We start from the raw sequence: 12,004 nt of genomic DNA, 5'->3' as shown, positions 1-12,004 counted from the left end.
CATCTTTCCCCACTTCCTGGACAGTGCTCATCTTCCTTCCAAGCAGTGCTCATATGGACAATCCCCAATTGTCGAATCACAGACATTGATCCCTTTCTCCTGTGTCCCCTGTTGTGACTCACCTTTCTGGAATCCTTGGCTCCTGTTGCCTATGGCAATATTGTCAGGGGAGACAGACTGTACATTTCAGAGCGACTAAGGAGTAAAATTGGCAAGGTTGAAGGACGGAGAGTGAATGTTACCAGGGTGTGAGCTGAAGGAGGGGAACATTGTCTGGTGACAGTGATGTGGGAAAACATTGTCAACATGGGAGAGGCAGTTGACCGGGTGTTAACACTAAACAAGGAAAATGCTGGCCAGGGTTAATTAATGAGTGTTACCACAATCTTTGAATTTTTTTTCTATGCAATAGATCTAGGAATAGTACAATTAACACAAGCTCTGGGATGTTGAAACTCTTTATAGAAAATTGGACCCTTTACTGCCAAAGGAGGGGCATGGATTAGCTCACCCTGACAATCCTACACTACAAGGGAGCAGCCAAATTTCAGTTATGCTCTTTATTTGTAAAGAAGCCAGGACAAGAAATCAAAAGCATAGCAGCTAGGTCATAGTGCTCAAAGTAAAAGTGGAATGGCAACCTGTTGGTGAAACTACTGAGATAAATAGCACCAACAAATTCAGTTAAATAATAGTGCAGCTTCTTTGGCTGTGATCTGAAGGTAGATAAGCAGAAGGCTGAAAGAACACAGCAAGCCAGGCAGCATCAGGAGGTGGAGAAATCAACATTTCAGGTGTAACCCTTCTGAAACATTAATTTCTCCACCTCCTGATGCTGCCTGGATTGCTGTGTTCTTCCAGCCTTCTGCCTGTCTACCTTGGATTCCAGCATCTGCAGTTTTTTTTTTCTCTCTCTTGCAATCTGAAGTTAGCCCTGAAAATCTGGGTAGAAGCAGCAGCTTAAATGCAAAGTACTTCTATTACAAGACAAGAATTACCAAACAAAATGCATTCTAAGTAAAAATGCATGCTGTCTTCCGAAAATATTGGTCAGTGCAATACTTACTATTGCACAGATTCATGAAAATGCTTCACTAATCTTCATATCTTCTCCTACATCTCACGAAGAGGGGCAATGTAACATTGCACATGTTCCTTACAATTACACGTCTTGTAATAGTTTCAGAATTATACCAACTTAAACACCCTGGTGATAACCATGCAGACATGGTCAATCCTGAACAACTTGTATTGTAAGCTCACATTACACTGGCAAAGAGAACCACATTTCTGATCATTCTACATATTAAAACATGGAGAAACAATTTATCCTCACTTGAAATGAAAAAAAAATTGCGAAAACAGACATCGACCTAGTTTCAATGATAGTACACAGGAGGTGGAGATGTTTGTTTCTGCAGTTCTTTCATGGATCAGAATATGCCCAAACCAATCTATCAAGACACCAATAAGAAGCAAACACTTATTTTTTAATCTTATGAAGTGATTCCAGCTGCACATTTACTCAGGTAAAATATTTATAAGCTTAAAAAGAGTAGGAACAGGTATCTGTGTTCAACCAATTGTCCTGCACACCCAAACGATAATTCCATAACTTGTGGACAGAATGAGTTTAAAGTGCTTTGGGCCGATTACTTTGATTTGACTGTTCGAGGGTGGTTCCAAGTTTCAATATTATGAATGGATGTTTTCAATTTTTTAAAATCTCTATACTGTAATAGACAGGAGCAAAGGAACATCATTATTGCCAGTGGGAAATAATGCACAATTGACATTGTTGACTAAGAATAAAATATCTCACACAGTGAATGTGGATGGAAAGAGGAAGTGCATAGGAATACTGGCTACTTCTAAGTCTTGACAATTCTTTTTTTGCCCTCTTTATACTTGGTGGGCTGAATGAATATTTCTTCAAACTGATGACTCTCAGGATTTGAAATGAAAAGGTGTTAGAACCAATGTCAACTGAACTAATATTTGCCAACTTCACAGACTGCCACTGTGCACCAACTAAGCAATGTTAATCAGACGAAGATGATACTAATTGGTTGTAGATTGGCATTCATGCCTCTGTTATACTTGAAATACTGTCAGAAGATGAAATCTACATGTACAATCCTCGCTGGTGCATTTAGAGCAACAGGCCTCATTATATTGTAACATTACACCAGTGCCCATGAGCGCCTGCTGAATCTCCAAAGTATGCCACATCTGCACAATGCTTTGTCTTCTTTGCTTACATAGAGAATGATAATGGTGATTCAGAACAAAGCTTGCAATTGTCTGTTGGAAGTCTGGCTACACATTTGCATTTCATTATCAATGGAACAATGGAATACTTTTTAACAGTGTGCTTCAACCAGTTAATCAATTGCTGGAAAGGAGAGACAAAATACACCACAAACCTGACAGTGAATAGCTTTCTGTTGTGAAAACTTCTATTGTTAAGGCAGTATATGTTGTCTTGCTGTTTCCTGAAAAGTCCAGACTTTGTAACGTAAGCCAAATTTAAAAGCATCAATTATAGAGAAAAATTAGTGTGACATTCAATAAAGCACTATTTATAAGGCCAATAAAAAACCACCCTCCTTCAAATACTGCTGAGGTTAGCAACATACCCAATATTGGCAAGACACTTTCAGTCTCACCTGACAGTGTTGCATTTTCACAAAAATTCTATCTGAAGTGAAGTCAGTGAACAATTGCTGAAATAGTGCAGAGGGCAACGTATCCTGCAATTGTTAAGATTAGCTTGGAAGTGCTTATTGACAGATAATATTAGGTGCAAGTGGTGTTCAGTTCTGTACACTCTGATGAGAACCAAATTCAGGAAATAGCTGTGCAGGACCAATTGAGAGGTTAAACAGGACAAAGTAAAGGCATACATTGTTTCCTCCATCTCAATTCTACCTGTGATTATTTGCTGAAAGTTCAGACATTTCAATGAATGAAATAACAGGCACTGTAAGGATAGATTGGAGAGGTTGACACTGCTCAGCTTAGAGAGAAGGCAGCTGAGAGGAGACTTGCTTACGGCTTTCAAAATCATGAGTGGGTTGTATAGGTTATGCAGGGAGATCCCACTTGTCATAGGAACGAGAACAAGTGGGCATAGGTTTAAAGTGATGTGCAAAATGAGAAAGGATAATGGGAGAAAAATACTCTTTTACTCAGTGAGTGGCCTGGGTCTGGAATGAAGTGCTTGATGGTGTAGTCGAGGCAAGGTTCATCTGAGGCATTCAAGAGAGCATTGGAACAAATATTCAGAAAGAAATAGTGTGCAGTGGTATGGGGGAAAAGCAGAAGATTCTCACTAGGTAATGATGTTTCTTTGAACAGCTGGTGCAAGTACGATGGGCAAATGTTCTTCTTCCGCATGGTGACAATTCTGTGATTCTGTAGACAGGGCATTGACCAGGAAGTCGGCAGATCTAAGTTTCTTTTTGATTAAAGCCCAAAATCTTTCGTATACAAAAAAGTGTTGAAAAGTCGCTTTACTTAAAGGTGAAATGGCTGAAGTTGCAAGTGCATCCAAATGGAAAGGCAATACAGTTAACACTCCACCCCTTTCTTTTAAAACATGAATGCTACCTTTACAATCCAAAAACAAATCTGGTTTTTCACAGTAAGCATGCTTAACTGTAGCCAGACCTCAGTCAGTTCTGCCATTTTCTTTCCCCAAATCAGCAAAAAAGTAGCAAGAAGCCGATGTGAAACCATCACTCCTTTTTTGGTACAACCACTCCCTAGAGGCAATCTAGTACTACCAGCCTTCAGTTTATAAAGGTGCAGCAGTTGTAAAGGAGTCAAGACTAGTAGAACAGCAACAGGGAAAGACAAAGGCATGTAGATGCAAAACAGGGATAAAAAAAATATAAAGGAGAGAGAAACAAAGCCGGAAGAAATAAACAAGCATTGCACTCCATTCCACTTCTTAAAAAAAACAAAGGTTGAGAAAAACAAATGGCAGGTAATCTTTTATTTCTTCTCAAGGGCAACTATGGATGAGCAATAAATATTGGTCAGCCAGTGACAGCCACATCTCACTAATGAATGAAAAAAATTATGAATTCCACATCCAGTGAGACCCCTACTGACTGCAACTATTCAAACGAAGTATGCATTTCCATTTTATACAATAACTGATAGATAATGCAAAGAAAATAACTTTGAAAATCATCCTTGCCATTGGTGCAGCTACTCGGTAATCTAATCAAACCACAATTTGATCACTGAGTGCCGTTTGGATGGAAACACACGCTGTACATAAGAAGCAGGAGTGGGATTCGGCAATTTGGCCCTTACGACTGCTTTGTTATTACATAAGATTATGGTTGATAATCCAAGCCATTCCCAAACTGTACCCCTTAATTCCCTTAGGATCCAAATGTTAATTAATCTCTTTTCTCAAAGACTGAGAATTCACAGATCTCTTCGATAGAGAATTTCAAAGACACTTTCTAAGTTTTGAAATTTCTCTTCAACTGAGTCCTTAATGAAAAGCCACTCATTGCTGTGACAGTACCCCTAGTTTCAGATTCCCTTTAAGAATTTCATATGGTACAATGAGATCATTTTTCATCAGTAAGTCAGGCCAGTCTACTCAAACTTTCCTTGTCAGACAATCATCTTAACCCAGGAATTTGTCTAATGAATATGCATTCTGCTGACTAAGACAAGTAAGGAGAACAAAACAAATCATGCATGATTTCAATAATGTGTGACAAAAGGTGAATATTATATTAGAAATTCAAAATAGAAGGGGATGGATTTTTTCAAAAGATCAGAAAGACTATTTAGAACAGTGACTTAAACACATCAGTTAAAAAAATGTACATGACTGCAGTCAAGAGCATGGGAGAATCTTGTCAATGACAATTGATAAAACACTGATCCTATTGAGTTTACAATAGGCAGAGTAAACATTTGAATGCAACTAATTTAGTTTTGACTTCACAATGAAAGGTTCAAATTTTAGTTCAGAAGGACAAAGAGTTCACTTCAGAAAGTGGAAAAGTTTATCTTGGCAGGAGAATCAAGTAAGTTCAGGAAAACCAGTCACCTCAACAGAAGTGGTTTCCATTCTGTGGAACTTCTAAGCCAACAATTTGGATTGGGATCTTCAAGTTGTTAAAACTGACAACTGAGAAAAGCTTAGACCCCCAGAATTGTGAGATATTCATGTCAGTAGACTTAGAAAGGAATTGTAAAACTGTCCCACAATTCAGGAATCTTGGGGTTCATGTCCATAGCGCCCTGGAAGTAGCCATACTAGGAGAGTGGGTGGTAAAGAAGGCATATAGCATACTTGCCTTTATTGGCCAGGGAATTGAGCAGAAGAGTCAGTCAGGCATGTTGGAGCTTTATGAGACTTTGGTTAGGCCACACTTAGAGTACTGTGTTCAATTCTGGTCACCACATTACATGAAGGATGTGGAGGCTTTGGAGGGGGCGCAGAGGAGGTTTACCAGGATGCTACCTTGACTAGAGAGTAAGAGCTATATGAGGCTAGAAAAACTCAGATTGTTTTCTCTAGAGCAGTGAAGGCTGAGGGGAGACTTGATAGAAGTCTATAAAATTAAGCAATGCATGGATGGGGTTGACAGCCAAATATTTTTCCCAAAGTTGAAGTATGTAGTACTAGGGGGCATGCATTTAAGGAGAGAGGTGGAAAGTTGAAAGGAAACATGAGGGGTAAGCATTTTCTACATAGTGGGTAGGAGGGGTCTGGAACACACTGTCAGGGGTGGTGGTGAAGGCAGGTACAATCAGGGTGTTTCAGAGACTTTTAGGGAGGCACATGAATATGCAAGAAATGGACGCATTGCAACTGAAGGCAGGCAAAAAGGATTAGTTTAATTTGATGTCATGTTCAGCACAACATGACATCAAATTAAACTAATCCTTTCGTGGGCCAAAGGGCCCGTTCCTGTGCTGTGCTGTTCCATGTTCAAAAAGGAACTGGGGAAAGTCATTAAATCAAATTATGTGCAGTACTCTACTTTGCTCTGGTTGGCTTAACATGTACTCAATTAATGAACTTTCAACTCTGGAGTTTTAGAAACATTCCCTTCTACTTCAACAACTTTGATGTATTATCTCAAGTTTTGAAGTGAAATTGTCTTCCAGGGATTGAAAGTCAATAATCCTAAACTGTAAAAAAAACTCCACAACAAATTAATAAGACAAGTAAAAATTGTAAATTTTCAAACCATATCTGAAGACATGAAAATCTTAGATACAGAAAATAGCTTGTAGTAATTGGTCGACATTGCATGACTTCATATTGTCCCAAAACTCTTATAACAATGCCATTGTTAAATTTATGTCTGAATGTTCTGAGGGTGCACTTGACCAGCTCAGCTTCTATTTGATACACACATATATATATATATATATTCTCCTTGATAAGGGTACCACCCACTATGAAAGATAATTACATAACAAGCCACAAGTTGCAAACTATCGCTCACAAATCTGTTGTAATTGTCTCTGGTTTCGAATTCAGACTTCAAATTACTGAGTTTAATTAAGATACTTTACACTGCAATAAACAGAATTAATTTGATTCATGCTTTTAAAATCTGAACTCAAAGCTGATGTAATCAATTAATTTGAAAAGATTAATTAATGGATGTTATGACAGTCAATATTGAATGAAGTGATACCTAGCTGAATTGTATGCCTGGTTTCAAACTGTTTTGTGCACCATAGACAACATCACTTCAATATATTCACAATGAGGTTTCTGGAGTGTCACAACCAATTTCAAATGAATTAATTCTCTTGATTTACAAACCATTTCAGTGGATTCCATCACTCTTTAATGTGCTGTTTGTGCCCCATGCACTGAGTTATGTCTGGGCCATGGAGAAGGGAACCACATTGAGCCTGTTACTCCATGTCCAGTGCACTGGCACTCTGCATTCCCTTCCATATTCTGCTAATGGGTAAAAGAAACCTGTAATTGGAACATGACTGGGACCACATGCAGAGAGGACAGAGCCAGTGTCAGTTTGATGGCCAAAAACACAGGCTCCACTTCTGTATGATAGCTTCAAGGGGAAACTGTAACAAACATGCAGAACACAGGTCCACATCATTTGCCATCATACCATCCTGTATATGAAATGCATGCAGTGCCTTTCATATGCATGCACGGGAGTTACTTGTGAGCGTTCCTGTGAACCATGAGGCCTGGGTTTAAATCCCACATCCTCCAGAAATGTGCAGCAACATCTCTGAACAGATTAATTATAAAATACCTGGGAGATTCTTGTGGTGCAGTGGTAGTGTCCCTACTTCTGAGCCAGGAGGCCCAGGTACAAGTTCCACCTGATCCAGAGTTTGTTTTAAAAAGAACTATACAACAACGGGGGTACAGATGCTGGTCACAGGCAATTTTGACCATGTCATTGGTTCTTTCAGAGTCTTTCATCCTTGATGCCATTCCCTGTGGATGAGAAAGCCAAGGCTTTCCTCCGACAGTGTCACTGAGTTGTGTCAGCTGTTGGAGCAGGACCTCGGTCCTGAAGGAATGAGTGGCCTCTGAGCAGGAAACCGGAGCACTAAACCTTTTGTGCGAATGTTTAATTCCAGAGAGACACTGGGATTTGTCTGGGATCTCTTAACTATTCTAAAATATGCATCAAGTCTGGCTGAAGATCACACTGGTTCATCTTGTTTCCCTGTAACGAGATCAAAGATACAGCTGGACAGTAGGATTCAGTAACACAGCTGGCTCTCCCTCCCATTGCTGCATGGCATCATCAACTGAACACATGTTGTACTGAGAGAACCAAAACGTATCACAACTTCAGTGCATCAATATGAAAATGCTCATTCCACCAATGTGCAAGTGATCTGTTGTCATTGGTACCACCTCTGAGGTTTACACCTGGGGCTACTATGACTCCTACATCTTTAAGTACACTCGTGTTCCTGGCCTGTTTGAGGGCACCAATTTAAGACTGATATGAGGAGGAATTTCTTCTTCTGGATAGTTGAGACTGTTTGGAAATCCTTGCCACAGAGAGTTGTGGAGGCAGAGTCCTTGATTATATTTAAGGTTGAGATAGATCGATTCTGGATCAGTAAGAAAATTGAGGGTTATGGGGAAAATTCAGGAAAGTGGACGTAAGGATTGTCGGGTATGCCGTGATCTTATTGAATAGTGTAGCATGCTTGAGGGGCTGTGCAGCCAATTCCAGTTCTTTTCTTTCTTTTGGTCTCATATGGGAAGTCACTGCTCATTGGAGATAGACAGGAAAGTAGAGTTGAAATCTCAACTGATCAGCCAAGGTCTTATCAAATGGCAGAGCAGGGTTGAGCAGCCAAACTAACTAATGCTGCTCCTAATTTGTGAGTTCATATGTTCATATGAATTGTCTTACAAAGTCTACTTAGGATATCATTTGCATGGTATCTTGCACAAAGGCAATGTTAAGAAATACATCAATAAGCAAACAATCTTGAGACATTCAATGACACAGTCGTCTATTTATCAATTACAATTACATCAGTCACAAGTTACACTCTAAGCAGAATCTAATGCCAATATCTACTTAATGTCATTGTGCCCAACTATGTAAGTCAAGCAATAAAATAATCAATTGGTTGATACAATACAGAAAATCGAGAAGCTAGGCTCCAAGCAAGGATAAATCACAATATGTGTGGAAATGAGAGTGGAATTAATTAAAGCAAGTCATTGTCTTGATTTGCATTTTGAAAATGAAGATCAGCTACCATATTGAATATTTGGAGATCATCTCAGAGTGTGGTGTCAGATTTGAAAGGCACCTAAGTCAACTGTTAAATATTTTGTGACACTAAAAAGCCATTGACTCCCTTCCTTATTGAAATCGCTGTGAGGAACCGCATTGGAGGAGCACTTGGATTGGTCTAAAGAGTGAAATTCTACTCTATGGACTCCTCAACAGTTAAGAAGTTAAAAGCACCAGAAGTTAGCCTCCTCTGGCCCTGCCTTCCCTCTCAGTCCCCCACACTGGTACATGTTTAATGTAGAAACAGGAAGTAGGAGCAGGAGTAGGCTATTCATTCCTTCAAGTCTGCTCCATCATTCATTATGATCATGGCTTATCATCTACTTCAATAGCCTGTTCCCACTTTTCCTCTATATGCTTTGATCTTTTTCACCCAAAGCGCTATATTTAACTACTTCTTGAAATCAAAGTGTTTTCGCCTTGACTGCTTTCTATGGTCGTCAATTCCAGTGTCTCACCATTCTCTCAGTGAAGAAATTTCTCCTCATCTCAGTCCTAAATGGTATACCCCATATACTGTGACCCTGGTTCTGGACTCCTCTGCATTAAGGAGCACCTTTCCTGTATCTATCTGTTTCTAGATTTTATAGGTTGCTATTTGAGCCAGAGTACTGAGGAGAGATGTGAGAAAACAGAAAGAATGGTATAGCTTTGGAGCTCTCTTCTTCAAATGGCAATGGGATGCTCAATCAGTTGTTAATTTAAATCTGAAATAGATACATTTCTGTTAAGGTATTAAGGGATATGGGCCAAAACAACTATATAGAGTTAGGCCACAGATCAGCCATGGCAGAACAGGCTCAAGAGGTTCAATATTCTGAGATATCTTCCTCAATCTTCTGAACTCCTGCAAATACAATCAAATACGATTCAACCTTTCCTCAAATGTCAGTCCCATCATTCCAGGAATTAGTCTGGTAAACCTTTATTAAACTCCCTGTTTAGCATGATCATCCTTCCTCAAATAAGAAGACTACAATTGCACACAATATTCCAGGTATGGTCTTACCTAGGCCCTGTATAATTGTAGTAAGACATCTTTGCTCCTGAACTTAAATCCTCTTGCTATGAAGGCCCTTTGCATTTTTTATCACCTACTGAAGAAACCCAGGTGTTATTGTCCATTGCCCTCTTTCAATTTCTAGCCACATGAATTTACTTCTTACATTTTGACCCAGCATATGCTCTCTTTGATACCAATTTTGAGCAACTGATAGTGAACATGCTTGACGAGCTGGACAAGCTGATGGACACCCTCCAGGTAACACAGAAAACTGAGTCTCTCACTGAGGAAAATCTTTTTGGACTTCAACAGTATCATGTTCCCTCTTTCACCACCAGCAATTTACTTCCCACCCTCAGGTCAGTCATTATTCCTGTCAGCTGGGAACAGGAATCAAAACTGACATTTTAATTGAGACCTGAGCAGGCCTCACAACCTACATGCATCTCAATGATAGCCCTCAATTTATAGATGCTGCCCTGATTTAAAACAAATCCCACTAATCTTCATCACACATCAGAAGGGGTGAAGCTGGAAGTAAGTATAATGTGAAAGCCAAGTTGAAAGGAAGGTGAATTAATGTTTGAAACATTACACCTAAACACACAAGTCAAAAGTGTCTGCAGCAGTCATACCAATTGACAAATAGCTTAAACTGCCACAGCTAAAGGTGCTGAATAATCCAGTTGTTCACTAAAAGCAGATTGCAAAATGAAAATACAATGGCTTGAAATTTACATGGTGGATATTCTGCGAGTTTCTAGTAGGAAAGGCAGCTGACTTTAAAAAGGCCATCCCTTCCCTCCCAATCGTAAAATGTATTCCAATGCAATTTATGCATTCGAACTTTAGTAAAGCCACACGCTAATGTGAAGAAAATACCAATGAAAACAAAGATAATTCAGAACACCCAGTTTCAGCCCTCAAGTTATAGTGCCCTCAACACTATGCTGAAATATTACAAATTTAGCAGTAATGTCAATTTCTGTTGTAAACATCTCCTGGTCTGAGGTTAATGCCTGCCTATAACTATGTTATTTGGTGATACTTAAAGGCTTTGAGAGTCAGGCAATCTCTTTCTCTCTCTCTCTCTTTCTCTATCATTCTATCACCATCAACTTGCAAAACCATGATTGGACTCATTCCCAACTCTTTGGAAATGTGCAAGCTGGATTAAAATTACTGTCTTTATTTCCATCATTCTGAGTTGCAGTCATGTCTGGTGCATGCAGCGCATGCTAAAGCACTGTATGCTAAAACGTATGCCCTAAAAATCCTCACATTTTTCCTATTAAAATTAATTCCATAAAAGATATTTTGTTCTGTTTTCACATTCAGTTCCTCAAGAGGTCATGAATAGATAAAGTGAGGAACATGGTTTAAACTCAGTCTATACAGGCCAATCAAGTCAAAACATTCTGACCAAAAAAAAAGGATCTACTGCACATCTTAAGATTTTTGTCCTAAAGTCCCATTGCATTTAAGTCGTATATATGCGACATTGAAGTTCTCCATGCACAGGGATTACGCAAAATACGCATTACAAACAACTAAGGGAAAATATAGAAAGAAGAGAGGAATTGAATTTAAAACATACCTTTCCAATTCTCAGAGCATTCAAAAGTTCTTCACAGCCAATGATTTGTTCTCTGATCTGAAATCAATGAAGTTCTGCAGGAAAACAGCAACCAATCAGCGCGCAGCAAGCCCCTACAAGTACACAAAGAAGATGAATGGTTGGTTAAACCATGTTTGCTGTTGTTGATTGGAACTGCATTTTGGCAGCAAACTGAGAAAAATCCTCTGTTCCTCCTTGAGCTGTGTCCTGGGATCTTCAGGAGAAACCCATAAAGCAGATAGGACTTTGGTTAACATCTCATTTGAAAAACAGCGCCTCTCACATGGAATTGGCGTGTGAGGTTATGTTATGTGTTCAGGTCCAAGAATGGGGCTTAATTCTATAATTTAGGGTTAAGATTGCTTTAAACGAAGTCAAGATGAAATTTCATTTGTGCAAGTTTGCAACTGGCTTCAAACTTCACTTTATCTTACTCCTGATAACTCTACATGTGATATCTGTCCAAAATGCTATGCAAGTTGAGGCATCTTGTGCTTTTATTTGAGAATACCAAATGATATAGAACAAAGGCAACTGAATGGAACTAAGGTACAGATCATCACGATCTAACTGAAT

At 39.2% G+C, this 12,004-nt stretch overlaps 1 protein-coding gene across 3 annotated transcripts in view; it reads right to left on the bottom strand.

Annotated features, from left to right (window-relative positions):
* Window positions 1-12,004, bottom strand: part of tenm2a (teneurin transmembrane protein 2a) — a 2,790,214-nt gene that overhangs the window by 2,691,125 nt on the left and 87,085 nt on the right. For all 3 annotated transcript variants that reach the window (XM_072590496.1, XM_072590497.1, XM_072590504.1), the window contains exon 3: window positions 11,408-11,520. The gene's annotated coding sequence lies outside the window, so the exon portion shown is untranslated. The remainder of the gene's footprint in view (window positions 1-11,407; window positions 11,521-12,004) is intronic.

This window comes from Chiloscyllium punctatum, chromosome 20 (assembly GCF_047496795.1).
Source record: "Chiloscyllium punctatum isolate Juve2018m chromosome 20, sChiPun1.3, whole genome shotgun sequence".
Classification (NCBI taxonomy): Eukaryota; Metazoa; Chordata; class Chondrichthyes; order Orectolobiformes; family Hemiscylliidae; genus Chiloscyllium; species Chiloscyllium punctatum.
The sequence above is the reverse complement of the archived record's forward strand: the minus strand, read 5'-3'. Positions and strand labels throughout refer to the sequence as shown.